General features: G+C 35.6%; 1 long non-coding RNA gene across 1 annotated transcript in view; it reads right to left on the reverse strand.

Annotated features, from left to right (window-relative positions):
• LOC113459422 (uncharacterized) overlaps positions 1-11,540 on the reverse strand; it is a 240,022-nt gene extending 228,482 nt beyond the window's left edge. The window contains exons 1-2 of the long non-coding RNA XR_012578180.1: positions 11,318-11,540; positions 9,672-9,978 (exon numbers count right to left, since the gene is read on the reverse strand). This is a non-coding gene — a long non-coding RNA (uncharacterized LOC113459422). The remainder of the gene's footprint in view (positions 1-9,671; positions 9,979-11,317) is intronic.
• Between the last annotated feature and the right edge of the window lie 1,655 nt (positions 11,541-13,195).

A 13,195-nucleotide genomic window follows, 5' to 3' on the forward strand; every position in this document is an offset into this window, starting at 1 on the left:
ATAAAAAAAAAGATTATTTTAATATTTAAAGGATCAGAAATTTTCTAGAAAATAAGAGAACAATAATCAGTATTTTATGAAATATATATATTGACAATTATTTGATATTTCATGTATAATATTGTATGAAATATAATTTAAAGAAATAAATTGATGTAGTCTCCTGCATATCTATGGAAGGCATGAAAATGCTCTGATACAGAGCATTTTTCCAGACTAAATGGATCATAGTATAAATAAGAAACGCATTATAGGTATATCAAGTTAATGCTTCACTGTAGGAAACCCTGAAAGCAACATCAATATGTCAGAAAATGAGAAAAAAAAAGGTGAAAAATAATTGAGAAGGGCAATCTGAACTTTGAGAGTGCAGATTCCTGCTAAATACAGATCCCTGGTCTGATATAGACCATTTTCTTCTTATTTTGATCAATTCCACAGGAACGATGAAGATCAAAGATTTAGAAAAGAAATCTTATTTGGAGTTTAGGAATTAATCTGCGATAATGCAAATTTGATGCTGCGTTCTTTTGACTTTTACCTCCAAAGAGATGGAATTTCCTATCAAAATCCATTTCCACTACATTTTCAGCAGTTAGGGGAACTTCTGAGGAATATATCGAGACTACCAAACTCATCACTTCTAGTGAATATGCTTTCTGGTCACTAAAGATGGGAGCTGTTACCATTGCAGAAGGTCTTTGATCTGTCTAAGCATGGTATCACATCTCAGCTTTTGAGTTCTTTTGAACTGCCTAAGCTAACAATTTATCACACACGTCATTAGTGTAATGAATAATGCTTTCCTATCATGTATTGAAGTATTTAATTGTCTTTAATGAAAAGGGATCCTCATTTTTCATATTCAGAATTTTTATGAATCTTGACAGCAGTGGTCAAGCTATCTGGCCTCATTAATTCTAAAGGCCTCCCTGTAGCATTAGCACAGAATTAAGATGTTCTAGGCACAGAGAAAAGAGGCATGGCTACACTTTGTGTAGCAGCCAAGACCGTATTTTGATGCAGCACTGTTTAAGGGCTGGAACAGTTCAATAACACCTAATGATGTGGTCAGTCTGAATTGGTATCCCCTGTAGTACACTGACAAATAACATCGGTCTTTACAGTGATGTCTTGTAGTGGTTGTTTATACCTGTTTTTAAAGTTTCACAAAATGAACAAATAGGTATAGATTCTTATCTGAATCTGACAGATTAAGTTCTCTTTTAATGCTAACTGTGTGCAGCCTGCCACCAGGTGATGGATTAGCTGAGGTTCAGAGGCAGTATACCATATCAAAGCTCCCAATGCGGTGCAGTGTGAGATGACCTCCTGAAAAGTTTAAAGTATGCAGTAGTGAATAGCAAATTCTGGTCTTCATTTTCTCCTGTCCTTCAAGTTAAAGAAGACCCTGAAAAAGTAGGCAGTGAACCATATGTGGAAAACTTATACAGCAACTGGAAAAAAAATCTACTTTGTTTTTGCAATTTCATACCCTTCTAAAGCTCCTTAGCATTTCCCAAAAAAGCAAATGGATCACAGGATAAATAAGAAACAAATGATAGGCTTATAAATTTAACTTTTCATTTGTTAGTAACCCTGAAAGTAATGCCAGTATGTCAGAAGGTGAAAAAAATAGATGAAAAATACTTGAGTGTGTTTTGAGCTGTCAAAAGGGAGATTCCTGCAAGTAACACACCAGTATAAAGTGGATTGAAGAGCAAGGAAGTTGCTGATGCTTTGCTACTCTTCCATTGACTTTTCTCTGAAATGGTAACTGCAAGATTACCTTCTGAAATTAAGAAAACCTTCACAATTTGAAAATTTCTTGTCATTATTATCTTCTTTCTCTGAACTTTTAATTTTATTTTTCTATGCCATACTACTTTATTTTATTATATTCCAATCTTACTGAGCTGCTTACCACAAATGAAGGAGACAAGGCTATATACTATATTTCATTTGTAATCTGCATCATTGCAGAATTTGCTTCTTAAGATCTGACAATATTACCACATCATTCTGTAGCTTGTTTTGTGTCTGAGATGCCCTTTGCATGGCTAAAAGCAACTTTGAATAGCTAGTGCCTCAAAGAAGAAAAACATATGTATTTCCTTGCCTGAAACTGAATTTTCCTGGGATATCGTGTTCTCAGGTTTGAGGGTTATTTTCTTCCTTTCTTTTCCCTCTTCTGTGGCAAGACAAAAAAAGGCAAAAAGGAGACCAGAACTGTGTGATGAAAAGGAAAAGGAAAAGGAAAAGGAAAAGGAAAAAGGAAAAGGAAAAGGAAAAGGAAAAGGAAAAAGGAAAAAGGAAAAGAAAAGAAAAGAAAAGAAAAGAAAAGAAAAGAAAAGAAAAGAAAAGAAAAGAAAAGAAAAGAAAAGAAAAGAAAAGAAAAGAAAAGAAAAGAAAAGACAAAAAAAAAGCAACAAAAAAACCCCCACCCAAGCTGAATCCTCAACCATTTGTCTCCTTGCTTTCAGTCAGTAGAAAAGAACACTATAGATTCTTAATAAAGCTTGTGCCTTCAGAACTGCAGAATGGCAAAACCCTATTGTATTATTACAATGACCTCTTTATTTCCTGCCTGTCAACTGGAGCACATGAATTTTGAAAAAAACAAAATCAGAAATGCTTTTTCCTTGCAGTTTTCCTTTTTTCCTTGCAGTATTCCAGAATCTAATAATCCATGTTACATGAGCACCACCAATTCTCTAACACTTATTTGATGGTACTTTTTGTCTGCCCTCTCTTTAATGCTAGAACTCTTAAGGAATATTTTATAGGACAGATATTTTTCTTCCACAACAGAAATATCACTAACCTACATATCCTCTGTGGTGTCTAAGTACTTGCTTTATGCTTCTGTGTGCTCCTCAGCTGTCAGCTAGATTCATAGCCCTTGATAAACTTTGTTTAAAAGCTTGTTCTATCTTTCTTCAATATAAAACAAAAACCCTGTAGAAAAGCAGTCATTTGATGAGATGATAGCCATCTGAGCATGTAAAACAATATCAGTTTGGGGGAATTTCTCAGGGGTTGTTTATTGGAAGTATGAGTTTCCAGATCCACAAAAACTAAAGCATTCACAAAAAATAATTTTTTTTTCTTTTTTAAATATATCACTTAGTGTGTGCTGCCCTGAAAATTTTGTATTCCACGTATCTAAATTTTCGTTATATTAGTGTTATTGGACCTTTTACCTAAGATCTGTGTACCTGAGAGGTGAAATGCATATGCACACACATGAACGATCATAAAATGCATTTTCACCTAGATCTCTGGCAACTATTATAAAATTGATATCATCCTAGAATGCAGTGTACTGCAACATGGAGAATGGGATTGTGTTTCTCTGAACACTGTAGCAATGTGAATTAACTAGATTACAAGAAATGTTTTACAAATATCTCACATCTTCCAAACTCATTAAGCAGTCATTAAGCAGGTTTTCTTTGCTTTGAATTGTCTAAAGGGATAGCTCTAGAAAGTCATAACAGGTTGCAGTGCAGAGTTCTAGGTGTGGAAGTTGTCACCATCACACAGCCACAGAACCACTGAAAAGATAGGGTTGGAAGAGACCTCTGGAGATCCTGTCCCCTTCTCCGGCAAGGGCAAGATTGCCTATAGCAGGTGACACAACTAGGTTGCATTCTGGTTTTACATATGTCTAGAATGGGAGACTCCACAACCTCCCTAGGCAGCCAATTTCAGTGCTCTGCTGCCCTCAATGGAAAAGAGTTCTTCCTCATATTGAGGTGAAATTTCTTATGTTTTAATTTATGGCTGTTTCTCTTCATCCTGTCTCTGGGCACCATTGATTAGTTTGGCACGATCCTCTTGGTACCTGCCTCTGATCTTCATGCAAAGAGGCCATGAATTTATCTATTAGCAGGACCAGATTTCTTTATTAGGTACATTAATCAAAGCATTTGACTAAACACCACACTAGTGGTTTTATAGAGAAATGTAGACAGTCCAAATTAATGGGTCAAGGACAGTGGCATGAGGTTCAGCCAGCACTGGGTCCTGCACTTTGTCCACAACAAGCTCACACAGCACTCAGGGAAGACTGGAAAGCAGCCAGTGGAAAATGACCTGGGGGTGTTGGTCCACAACGGCTGAACACAAGCCAGTGTGTGGCCCGGTGGCCAAGAAGGCCCACGGCGCCCTGGCTGATGTCAGAAATAATGTGGGCAGCAGGATCAGGGCAGGGGTTGTTCCCCTGTCCTGAGAGCTGGTGAGGGTGCCCCTCACCAATGAGTACTAGACAGTACAAGCTGGAAGTCTCCATATCAAATGCTGTCAAATAAACCTCAAGGAAGGCACAGTATTAATTTCTGATTGCCCTAAGGGAATCAGGAATACTTTATATTCCTATGCATCAGTACCTGTGCAAATAAAATTTATTTATAAATAGAAGCCAAGGTATTTGAAGTTAAAAGGGTGTGTAAAATTTTGTAAATCACTGAATATTCTAAAGTCAGCTTTACTTTACTTTCATTGTCAAAAGAATTCACTTTGCCTGTACCATTAAGTGCCATAAAGGTTTCCAGGTTTTTTTCAAATAAGCATTTCTTCTCACTCTTCTTGCCAAAAAGTGCTTTGCTTTAATAACATATTAAGCAATCTTCTGTGTACACTTGTAATGGACTTTGGGTGCTTAAAGCTGAGATATGATTAAAAAGATCAGATATCATTTGTATAATACAGGAAAATAATGTGTCTTTCACCTTATTCTTGTGCATAGTGATGTGCTACAAAAAATAATGTTTTAGGAATTTTTTCAAGTTGTTACTGATGTTTCATGTAATTCCTTATAATTTATGCTGTGTATTGCATAATTTATTTCTTTATGTTACTTAAAGGTTTTTCTTCTGAAAATCATCATTTCTGATAGACTTGAGAGGACTAAAAGTTTTATATTTTGTGTAAAGAAGAATGCACTCCATTCTTTTGTCATCTTGCATTATAAGCATTGTTCTTATCTAAATGCAAACATTCTTCAACTAATATGATTGCTACAGTTAATAAGGGTGTACTACTCCTCTTTGTAGTCTACCTAACTTTGAAAATACTATCCATTTGTGGTGTGTTACCTGACTTTTGGGTGTTATTTTTCACCTTGTTGGGATACAAAACAATCTCTTTGAGGCAAGACAAGTTGTCACTTTCAGTTACTGTGGGTGAGTATGATATGGCATGCAAAATTGCACACCCTGTTGTTACAGCCTGAAAAATAATGGGTATCACCACTGTAATTGTTGATAAAAATTCGGTCTTTGATACTTAAATCAATTTACCTACCTAAAAGGTCTTATGTCAGAGTCCTTTCTAGGAAGAATCCAATACAGACTACTGACCCACAGTCAATCATCCTGTATAATGTATGATGAGTCCTCAAGGAGACATATTATACAATCACAGTATTTTTGTGTTTCAATCTTTACAATGACTTTTAAGGAGTGAAAATTATGTTCAAAATTCATAGTGAATAATAAAGGTAAAAAGTGTCTTTCTCTAAGTATGGGGTGATTACATATTGCAATAATAACCAGTCATTTGAGGAAGAGGAAAATAGTGCTACTTGTAAAAAATGCAAATGGATAGAAAAAATTGCATTAGAGAAAAAATATTGAAAATCCCACAGAAAAAATAATTTATGCAATATATAATTTTAAAAATTCCACAAGGTCATAGTCAGCCTGATTGAGAACATCAAAGAGAAAATAGAACAAGAACAGAATCAGCTATATGGGCTATTTAGCTGTGAGAAGTGAAGGTACTAACCCAGGAACAGCTTAGTACATTTAGGGCAGTGCTGAGCTCTGTGTGGGAAGCTGAGTGAAATGGCAGGAAACTGTTATAGCAGATGAGATCATGAGAATGTTTTTTATTTATTTCTTAACCTTCTTTTGGGCCAAACCCAGAAAAGCTGATTCAAGATGCAATTTCTACATGGTAGAAATAATGAAGAACTAATAGTATGGTAAACAATAAGTAAAGACCCAGAAATAGTATAATTAAATTATTCCTTTCATTTTATGACCTTGAAATAGTGGGGTACAAAGAGAGGAAAAGTGGTTACTATTTAGTCCACCTGAAGCAAGTGCTGACCTTGCTTTCAAGCCTATACAAAATATATAATCAGTGAGTCAGAGTGAGTGGCACAGCCTAATTTGTCTAGCCAAATTTTGTACCTGACATGGAGATGGGGAAAGACAGGAGAGACATTTTTGGTTTACACCCTGGAAGGTTTGTGTAGTTTATAAGAGCCCCTACCAGGAGGAAAGTTCTAGTTTTGCGGCCTGCAAGCAGAACTCTAAATTCTCATGTAAGACCATAGTGACAGCCCTCCTTGTATTTCTCAGTAGTTTTCTGACTCACTACAACCTCATCAGGCTGTCTTTCCAATATGGACTGCTTAACCCTGAATTAGAGTGGATCATCTGCCTCATCTGTGCAGACACTTCCATGGGGAGGCAGGGCTGGAATCTAGCAGACTTCGCTTCATATAAGATTTTGTTTTTGGACAATGTGGTACTTCAAAGAAAATAGACAAAATAAGGGTGTTAGATTAAGCTGAATAGGGGGTGACCTTGAAAACCTAGCTGAAAATAGATCATCACATTCACCAAAGCTATGGCAAAGGTCCTTGAGTATCTGCAGATTGAATTATCAGTAAATTTTAAAAAAGGTGCAAAGGCAAACACAAAAATTTTAGACAAATCTGATCACACTGTAAATGAGCAACATTACAGCAGTAAACAACAACAGCACAATACAGTGTATAGCTACAGAAGAGATACTGCAATGAAGAGATGCAGATCACAGCTATTGTATGAGAGAAAGTATTATGATACTGCATTGAAAAGCACTTATTTGAAACTGTAGGTGTGATTCAATTAAATTACCTAACCAATATTTAATATTTTCTTATATTTTTGCAATACATAATTATTTGTTAAATAAAAAGAGTAAATTTGCAGACTCTTTCTATTTTCTGGTTTTGACCTGACATAAATTGTCATGTAATATCAATTTTCCAATGTATTCTTCTTGATAGTCATGCTGTATTTGAAGAGAACTAACAATGTTTCCTTTTACTCATGATGGCAAATATGTTCGTTTTGGACTACCCTAATTTCAAAAATGGAATACCATATAAATGTCTACCTTATCTCACAAAAAACCAGCAAACAAACAAACAAAGAAAAGAAATAAAGGAGCAAAAAATCCAGTTTGGAGGTCATTATTAAGTTTCTTCTCCTGCACTGTCATACAAAGGATGCTAGAGAAAAACAAACCAATAAATCACTAGTACTTATACATCTAACATATATAAAGATTCAGCCAGCTGTCAGTGCAGTAGGGAAGCTCAGCTGAATTGGCCTATTTCTTGCCTAGTATTAAATTCCTGTCTCGTTCTCCACTAATTATACCTTTAGAGACTATTCATATTTGCTAAATATATATGTGTGTGTGCGTGCACACATCCACTATTTTTTTTAGCTTTGCAGGTTTTTTTTAATATTTCAGATCTATTTCTTCTTTCTGTAAAGACAGATATTTAGGCACCATCCAGAAAATAGTTGTTTTGGTTTATTAGTTAGTTTAATACTTGTTAAATATTTTTTCAGTCCATGACTAGTCCGTGATTAGTCCATTTTTAGTCCATGAGGGTGTAAGGCATCCTCACATCCTCTAAAGCAGGAAGAAGATCTAATATAACACTAGAAGAATCTAAGATTAAGAATTAGATTCTTTTGTTATAATCAGCTTTTTCACTGACTTCAGTCTTACAGTTCTTCATCCATACTGTTTTATTTCACAGGGATAAAATAAGTTCATTTTTGAAAAATGCTTTGTGAAGTATTCAGAGTCTCACCCAGAATGATAAGTCTTTAATGGTTATTTTAGCTTCAGAATAGCTGTGCTTGAACACAATGCACCACAGAGGTGAAATGGAGGAGACAGAGAATGAGCAGGAAATATGGTATTCTTTATAAAAGTGAATGTTCTCAGGTCACAGTATCTCTGGCTTTGTATAGAAGCATTTTTTTCTTCTTTCTTTTTTCTTGTCCCATTTTAGGGATAAAATCCATGGGATACAGCGAAGCAGGAGAAGGTTTTTTTTTTATAATTTTTTGTTAAAGAATGACAATATATTTGTACCTGGTTCTGTAAAGAGGATGTGGGTGTGGGTTCAAACAGGCCCAACCTCATTTTAAAAAAGATCTAGGGCAATCATATTCTCTACACTCCCTGTGGTCTAAAAGCCATCCTCTTTGTCAGAAGATGCCTTTTCAAGGGAGACAGATGGCATGAGCTGAACTGCGTGGAAAAAGTGTTTGTGCTTTCTCACCACACCTAGAAGCATTGCATCTAAGGTACAATGCTGCTGAATATTTTTGAGGGGGCAGAATCTAAAGAAACCTGAAGAGGGCAATGATTATGCTGGTTTGGCATGACAAGTAAGAACTGAAATTTCTACTGCAGCTCGTCTGCTTCTGCTTGCTGATGGAACAAATTTTTTGACAATAATTTCATTCATGTAAGTGATTTTATAAATATCTTTATAAATACCTTCTGGTGGCTTACAAGTTCCTTAGAAACATTCAAGAAACATGCCTAGGTTCAACCAAAGGTGAACTTTCACAGGCCTTCCTCTAACTGGTGCCTTCCATCAGACTCAATGGAAAGAGCACAGGGACACCACACACAAAAAAATGCTTTGGTGTCTTCAAGTCTCCCTCCGGTAGTGCCTGTGTTTGCTGAGAAAACAAGAAAACAGAGATCATCCCAAGGTGCTAGGACTTGTACAAAAACACCAACTGAATTCTTGCAACTTCTGTGACCGGAAGTGCCTATGACGTTTGCTTGCATTTTGTATCTGCAGAGTACATGATGTGCTTGTACACAAAAGAATCTTTTGCCCCAGGATTAATTGATGTTCACTCAGTTAGGTGGAAATTCCTTCCAGGAAATCAAGATCCCATCTGCTGAGGTAGGCAAGAAGAGATGAAGGAAGGGAAAGAGGGAAAGTGGTGGGGGGAGCTTCAGGCTTGTATAAAGAATATAAAACCCACTATGCACCCACGGTAACAGAAGTTTATTTTCCAGAGGACTTTGCTTCAGCTCGTGAAGATACATGGAGTTGTTGAACTTGAAAGTATGAATAGAAGAAGCTCAGAAAAATTCTGCCAGGGCAAATTTATCATGTCCTTTTTATGTTAATATATGTGAGACAATATATCTTATCTGTTCCATTTGAAAGTTATCCTTTCTGTAAAATTATCCTAATACCATGTATCTTCAAGGTTTGAAAGCCATTTCTATGCTTTTGGAATGCCTGATTTTAGGAAAAGTTCCAAGCAAATGTGCTGAATATCTGTGCCTATCAAGGGTATCACCTGCACTTGAGACTACTTATTGCCCTTAAGTTTCCTAAGTATAATTTTTCCTTTTTCTCTGTGCTGACACCTTGCCTATTCAATTGCCCTTCTTTTGAGAAGCAGTACCGAGAGCAGTGTCAAGCAGAATTGAATGTCTTACTCCATTGCTAAGGCTGATTCTTTGTTACTCATGCTGTAAAGCCTAGTCTTTTCTAAAATAGTTGAGATACAAATAATATCCATGTCAAGGAAACCAGTAAAATTAATCGTACTTACAAAAATATGTAGATGCTCCCATGGAAAAGCAAATGCCAAAATATTACAGGGTGAATGACTTTCTTCCTCTTTACACTTACAGGCTATAGTTCCATTTTGTCATAAGAAAAAAAAATTATCTTAAAGCTGAGGAACTTTGTTAACCTACTTAATTAGATGAGCATCATCTGTTTTCTGCATCTCCAAAGAGAAGCCAAGAAAAAAGAGCTCTAGTTGTGATCACGGTGACAGCAAGTTTGTAAGGTCTGGTGCAAGGTTACATAGTGCCTCATGAAAATTCCTACATCCTTTTCACATGATTGATTTTCTGTAAAAAAATGAGAAAGCATGATTTGAAGTGATTCATACATTAACTTGGGCCCTAAGTTTATTTAATCCAAACAAGCTTTTTAACCTGTACCTTTATTTAGCACCAGCATACTGAAAGTTCTCCATGCCTGACTAAGCAGTTCTCCATGTTGTAATATACTAAGAAATTTACATATTGAAATTACAGAGAAGATTGTCTAGAACATAGGATCTTTTTATCTCAGAAAGTGACAGTCTTAATCAGAAGCACATTTCATTGTCAATATTTTAACATTTATCTTGCTTAATGTAAAATCAATATTTTAACATTAGCTAATTACATCCAGTGATAAGTTACAAATGTAACTTATCGCTCTTTTGGCTTGTAAACAAAAGAAAAGACAAGACAAAGCAGCTTTGTACTAACATAATTTTTATCCAATTCTCCCCCTTCCTGAAAAAAATCCTTTTAGTTGTTTATATGAGTGTCTGGAGACTTTTATGAAAGGAACAAACTTAAATAATTATAATAGTAATTGCTTAAAGTTACATAAAACCTGTCATCCCATGAGTTAACACAAGTCTGTCATTTATGAATACACATATTTTTATTATTATTTAGTGACCATTAGGCTTTCTGCAATCCTTTCTGTTTTTATAGCTGAACTTAAAATAATTAATGTTGCTTTAAATCTATGAATGGTCACATGTGTTCCTAGCTCATATCTGTGAGGCATGCACACATCATTTTCATAAGTTAAAAGAGAAAATATGTGGAGACCACAAAAAATCTCCTTAAATAAATTATGAACTAGGAATGCTGAAAAAATATTTTATTTTAAATATGAAATAGAAAGATCTTATAAATGAAGACAAAAATATTTCCTCTAGTTGCCAGTGTCTTATTTCATTCTGTTAAACAGCATTAATAGGATGCCCTTTACTGGTCACCATTAGAAGCAATTACAAGAAGGAAGCAAAAGAACACTGCCAAATGAAAAACTTGTCATTTTCATATAATGAGATAGTATTTTATTTTTAATTTGTGCTACAATCTCCAGCCAAGATGGAAATTAAATTGTGCTAGAAATATAAAAGCACAAGGAATACAGTCACTGCCCTAGATAGAAAACATAGCAGCCTAAACAGAGAAGTCAGACAAAGAGAGAGAGAGAAAACCTGCGTACTCAGATGCTTCTTCCTGTGTATTTTTTCCCTAACCCCTTCCCCGCCCATTTCTTTTTAAATAGAACCTGGATTGATGTTGACAATATGCCTTTGAAATACAGAAAGCAGTGTGATGAAACAGTGAACTACTCAAGAGTGTGAACAGAAAGAAAGACAGGATTGCCACTTACCAGAGCAATAAGCAGTCAGTGTCACAGCAAAATAATATTTCTTCACTTACATGCAGCATTTTTTTATTTGGTTATATGAAAATAAGGATGCACATATGTTCAAAGGCTAAGAGCACAGGCTTCAGTTACTGTAGCAAAAAACATGCTCCTTCTGCCTCAAGGATTTTTTTTCTCTGGTAAATACAGTTTTACCTCTGCATACTGCTTTCTTTCCTTGGGTTTAAGTCCAAGCACCCTTGAACAAAAAAAAAAAAAAAAAAAAGAAATTAATTGTACTCCTTGTTTCTTTTTTTTTTTTTTTCCTATATGGGATATTTCAAAGCACTGAGACATCCAAAAAGCATCTTGCTGATAGCATCTTCTTCACCATAGAAATTTTAACTGTCTCTATTACATGTGTTTTGAGGAAGGGCTGAGAATATTGATCTCTCCATTCCATTGGTGAGTTGTTAATCACAGGAATACTCCTGAATTCATGACTGAATGCCTACTAATGGAAATAAAGGATTTACTATCTGGCTTTGTAAAAGTAGTATTACTGTAGATTACTACAAACGCGTGGAAGCAGAGAATATCATAAATCTTACACAGACATTTTGTGAAATATTTATAACTGCAGTAGTTTTCAATTAGCATACTTTGTGTGGCACTCTGCTCTGCAGCTACAGGAAGGCTAAATTTACACAATTTCTTACTTAAAATTGTGTAAATCTAGTGTAACTGCTATTGCATCTTGAGCAAAATCAACATATAGAAGAGGAAAATGAGGCCACATTGTTACTAATGCACCCTATCAAATGATCCTGCTTAATTCATGTGCAGAATGTACATTTGTTGTGGAAAAAAATGATGCAAAGGATATGTGTGCCTGTTGTGGGTAACAGGCTGAACACTCAGAATTATTCTGGTGATTTAGATCATGGTAAACACACTCTCAAAAATATCAAACTTAAATTACTTAAGGTGCCTGCCTGGACTGATGAAATGGTTTTATGCCTCTACAAAAGCTAGGGAATTTTAATCAATCACTGGGAAAAGCAAATAGATCAAGTGAGTACCTTCCCATTAGCTCTGCAATGCTTGACAGAAATAGGACAGCAGAGAACAGTTTTTCCTGGTGCACATAGGGTTCTGTTTATGTCATCTGAATTTTATTCTGCACTGCTTATGCACTGTTGCCTGGAGGAACCCTGCAGTCTTGAGGTAAATACAGTAACTAAAAGCTTTATCACTGAACATATTCCTGCCAGTCTATTATCAAGATAACGGGCTATTTTTCAGGAATTGGAATAAAGTTCTATCCACATGCTACCACAAAATTAACAGAATAAGTAAAGAATAAGCAATGGGACTGTTGAGTCCACTTAGTATAAAATCATAGAGTCACAGAATATCTCAGTTTGGATGGGAGCCATAAGGATCATTAAGTTCAACTCATGTTCCTTGTAGAACCACTTAAAATTAAATCCTATGGCCAGGAGTATCATCCTTCCTGAATGAAGCGTCATTCCATTCCCTCATGCTGTACTGCTGGTCACCAGAGAGAGGAGACATTTCTTTCTGCAGGGCTGCTCCCAAAATTCTCAATCCTGAATTTTTACATATAACCAGGATTTCCCTATCCCAGGTGGAGAATCAGGCATTGGCTCTTCTGCAAGTCATGCGGTTGGTGACTGCTTATCTCTCTAGTCTATCCACAACTCTCCATTCTCAAGGGAGAGTACCTCCTAATTTAGTATAGCCTCTCAAAACAATTAAAATTCAATTATAGTAACAGCAATTTAGAAAAGTATTTCTGTATTCACATTCACTTTACCTATCTCATTAGCAGCTCTATGCCATTTATAACCAGAGCTTACCTGATGGTAAACTGAATTA

The sequence above is a fragment of the Zonotrichia albicollis genome, chromosome Z (genome assembly GCF_047830755.1).
Source record: "Zonotrichia albicollis isolate bZonAlb1 chromosome Z, bZonAlb1.hap1, whole genome shotgun sequence".
NCBI lineage: Eukaryota > Metazoa > Chordata > Aves > Passeriformes > Passerellidae > Zonotrichia > Zonotrichia albicollis.